This window comes from Oculina patagonica, chromosome 9, assembly GCF_052425735.1.
Source record: "Oculina patagonica isolate OP01 chromosome 9, crgOcupat, whole genome shotgun sequence".
NCBI classification, from domain to species: Eukaryota; Metazoa; Cnidaria; class Anthozoa; order Scleractinia; family Oculinidae; genus Oculina; species Oculina patagonica.
The window spans coordinates 12,600,929-12,605,924 of NC_135766.1; positions in this window are offsets into that span (position 1 = coordinate 12,600,929).

A 4,996-nucleotide genomic window follows, 5' to 3' on the forward strand; every position below is an offset into this window, starting at 1 on the left:
ATTTCACGATTTTTTGAAAATCAGGAAAATCGCGAAAATTAAGTCCCGCGAAAATAAGTAGCAATAAGGTAACAGCTCACAAATTCGGAAAATAGACAGAAAAGCCCTAACAATTCGAGCAAGCTTAAGTTATCCTAGAATGACCGAACAGATAACGATTTTATAGGACAGCTAAATATTAATCTCCAGAGTTTTAAAACTTCCAATAGCCTTACAGCGGGAGATAACCGTCGTTGGGTACCCCTAAAAAGACGGACATTACTTTAAATGCTTGTGTTGTCAACAACGGAGATAAATTTTTAATAATGAAAACGCTTTGAGTGAGTGTCATTAAAAATGGGGATATAAAATTGATATGAACCAAGCTTTGAAAACGCTATACAGTAGAATCCCACTTTCAAAAAAAACTTAATTTCTCGAAACTTCCAATTTCTCGAACGAATTTTCGTTTTCCTTGGATAGTACTCCTTTGTAGTTTTACCCCCGGTTTCTCGAAGCAATTTTCGTTTCCCCTAGCTGGAGATTCGAAAAATCAGGATTCTACTGTTAATAATTATATGTTTATACGCGGTTAGATTTTCCCAGCCTTAACACTTAAATATATGGCACAAGGGATCAAGTCACAAGGGATTAAGTCAAAAAAGTAGCGAGGAAAAAGTTGTAAAACATGTTCAAAACTTTTTTAACGCAATAATCAGAGTAAGTTTTTACCTTTTCAGAGGAGATAGAACGTTCCTGTAGGCTCGACTGATCAGAAATGAGACAAAGCCCGCTCCTAATAATACATTCAAATTAAAAGCTAAAACGTATTCCTTTGAGAAATGTTATGAATGTCTACACCTGTTTTCTTGGTGCGATAAACGGTGGTGGGAAGAATTATAACCGTTGAAAAAGATTAATATGCAACCAGCGAGCTTTTTGTCAAACAATTGTTTGCTCTTTCGCTGCGAAATTCCTCAGCTTCATTTTGCTTCAAAAACACCCCCCCCCCCCCCACCCTCCCCCAAACCCCCGGAGCGGCATTCCCATTATAGGATGGGTTTGTGCCCCAAAGGTTTTTGAATACTGGCCAGGATATAAAATCGAAAATTAATAGCCTTTTTAATGCCATAGACAAGAAACACAAGAGGTTAAAAACACTTGAAAATAGTGTAATTGTAGTCAGGGGATGACATAGTTTGTTGAAGGTTTGTCGCTGACTGTGTTTTTGATGTTATTTTCCAAGACGTTTCGGCTATTGCTTAAGCCTTTATCAGTTAAAAAATCAAAGCTTTCACACGCGATTTAAAATAGCAGCACGTTAGCGCACGCTTTAAAACTAACGTGTAAAAGTTTGAAATCCGCACTCTGAGATCCGCACTCTGGGAACGACCATGCTGTCATCCCAGAGGTTTACAAGTCCTTGTCACGCGCATGAGTTTCGCGTCACGTTTTCTTTTGTTTCAAACTTTTACACGTTATGTTTTAAAGCGCGCGCTAACGTGCTGCTATTTTAAATCGCGTGTGAAAGCTTTGTTTTTTTAACTGATGAAGGCTTAAGCAATAGCCGAAACGTCTTGGAAAATAACATCAAAAACACAGTCAGCGACAAACCTTCAACAAACTAGGTTAAAAACACTCCTCGCGTTTTATTAATACTTCGACCGGGCAATAAGTTTTAATGAACAATGATGTTTTCCATTTAACTGGACGCTTTACGCACTCAATTTTTAGCTAAATTACAATTTAAAGGAACCCTTTTTGAGAATCACCTTGGGAAGAAAACGCCAAAAGGGGCAGAAAGGATACTGAAAACCTCAATAACCATACCCTATCTCGCAGAGTATACTTATATAGCTCATCTATGGGAGTAAACGCTCCCCACTGTTCGGGATTTCACAACTTTACGAGGCAATACATGCGGGAAATGTTATGTCTTACAACTCAGAGCGCCATTGAGAAGTGTTATGAATAGCCCTACCTGTCCCCCCTCTCCCACCCACTTGGGAGGAGTAGCTGGTAGTGGTATACATTGCCGTTCCAAAAGATTAACAGGTAAAAAGGGTTTTGTCCAACTCTTGCGATACGTCAATTCTTTGGATTTAAATTCGTCAAAATATATAGGAAACGACAGCCAGTATCCAACAAGTTTCTATTTTTTCATGTTTCATGCTTTGATAAACGACACCGCGAGCAAAGTTCAAAGCATAATCCAAAACCTGGACTACCTTAGTTAAGTCAAAGTCACTTTTCTTGTTTATTGGAAATCTCGGTCTTTACCAACTGAAAATAAATAATTTACAAGTAAATTCTATGGTCACAGTGATTATAGCGTCTTCAATTTGGGTCTTTAAGAAAGGAATTCTAATGGCAATGGGTTACTATTAATTGTTGTTTTAAATGCCCTTCTTGGTGCTGACAAACATGTTCAATGTTCAACAGTATTCGCAACTAACATACAATCCAATACGACAGCTGGTTTGAAAGAAACTGACAGCTAAGGGAAATGGTCAAAACTATTGTACTCAGACAGGACCCACCAATCCTCAAAAACAGGTGGTCTCTTCATGTACTCCCGCCCCCTTTCCCCACCTTAAAAGCTGGTGTCTTGTTTTTATAGCCCCCACTCTATCAGGAGTAGAAACTAGGAAAAAGGTTCAAACCTCCTTGTGTCATTTCCTCAGCAATGCAAGCTTCGTGCACACCTAAAAAATTCAGCCTCAACTCAAATTTTGAGGCCAATAAATTTTGTCTATTTGGCTAATCAAACAGGTGGTATCTTGCATATCCTGCTACCCCTACACAAGATAAGTGTCCCCGTCGAGTACACTTGTTATGTCCACTTACCTAATTAAGATTACGGAAGATTTAATTCTAAGTAAAGCTTTTCAAAGCTTGATGTATATTAAAACTGAGAAGGATAAAATTTTGCATGACTATTGTTTTTTTTAAAACAAATATAGAAAATGCAGCGGTATTCATAATGAATATAAAGGGCAGATCAATCAGTAACCGATTTTACTAAAGAATCGGTCTGCAAGTAGGTATTATGACAGGAGATTTAAAAGAGGTAAACTTAACGTCTGAGGGAGGTGCCCTGTTACCTTTCAGGGCCAGTGTTTAGTCTGTTTATCAACTCAGTCGGACTTTTCTAACTTAAACAAAAGCCTGGAGCTCATTTCTTATTCAAAGGCTTTGCACTAAGAGCAGGTGTAAAACAACCAGCTTTACGATTTCAGAATACTGTGTGTTTCAGATATTTATTGAATCTTTAACCGAAAAATGTTCCGATGTACACGAGTTTTTGAAAGCCGTTATTTTAGTTAGCCTTTGCCTTTTGGGAAGAGTAAACACGTAACTGATCAATAGGGCGACGATTTTTGCGACAATTCAGGTAGATCTGAATAGTTTGCAACAGGGGGGGGGGGGGGGGGGAAGCAACTTCCCATACATTCTCTTATATGAAATCTGAGCGATGCTCTCACAACTTGCAAAGCAATCATCGGGGCGGTAGTCAGCGGATGTCTCTAAGGCGCATGAGCAGCTCCTTTCTTTGTGAACTTGCCAAAACAAAAACATGGGACCAGTGAGAGAGTTCGATTTTTTTATATATGTAGTAATAAAAAAGACTTTCTAAGTTTTGACTTTAAAGCAGCGAAAATTTCTCCGAAAAGGTTCTTGGTGTCAATATGTGGTGTTTGTTATGAAATAAAACCATCATGGGAATGGTAATGAAAACGTGGCGATCGAATATTCCCGCGCTGGTCGGAGCTATTGTTCTTGCTCTATTGTTTGAGGTTGTTTGTTGAGTTGGTCTTTCTTTGTTTTACTTCATTTACAATCCCCATGTGGGCCAGTTGAAAATCGTGGTACAAACATGTCAAACATTTGCATTTCAGCACTGAAAAGTAGCACGGCATCACAAAATTCTGCGTTCTTAAAACTACACGACGATGACGAAATTTTCGGATTTAAACACGCTGCTTTTAGATTTTTAGTTAAGAGAATTGAACCCCTTTATAATAAGTGATTCCACGACATAGCAGCTTCCATTTCGCGGGAAAAGATTGCCTGTTGCATCATCGTCCAAAAACCGCTGACTACATCGTGAATTGATCGCTTTGCAAGTTGTGAGAGCATCGCTACTCGGTCCCAGACCTCGTTTCTTCCCCCCCCCCCCCCTGGTTTGCAACCATCGAAAAATGTTTTGAATCTCCACACCTGTCACACCTATAGCTGGTGGTAGTGGTGGTGAAAGATAAATTTCCGGTTCACGATTTTTCTAGAAAAAGGCCGATATTTTCCCAAAAAATGAAATAGGGCTTAAAGAAAGAACCAAAACAAAGTAAGAACTTTAAAATAATGCTCTTTTAAAATAATACGCGTTTTAGCTATCAATTCGTAGCATCATTACAACTTAGATCTTTTAAATTTCTTGTGCGCTCCTTGCCATGGTATTCCAGAGTACGTACCAGGGAATGACGTCACACACTTCGCCACTCGTGAAATAAATGTACTTTATTCGATGGTTTGAAACATAATAAGCGCGGATATTTTGCGAGTTGCTTAGTATCTAACCTAGACCCGTAGCGGCGAGGAAAAATACGAGCAATAAGCAAAATATCCGCGCTTAATATATCTTCAAACATGGAGTAAGGAATTTATTATTCCACTATTATTTTAAGCCTAAACAAGTCAAAGTTTGATTAGCTAAGTTGCTCCGCTTTCCGTCCGTTTTTTGCCCTATTCTACAGTGTATTTCTGGCTCATTTGTTTTGCGTTCTCATGACATAATATGGGCGACTATTTCATTTTGGGAACCCAAGAGAGGGGGCTTAATGGGGACACACTTTGGTCAGGTCCCATTTGGAAGCCGGCGATTAAAGTACTTCAGCTTGAATCTGATTGGCCGACAAATAAATATGAATTGAACCTGGCCAGAGTCCGCGTTTCTGGTCCTGACCAAAATAAGAGCAGGGTCTGGGGACGAAATTGAATTTTAACAAAGACAAACAAA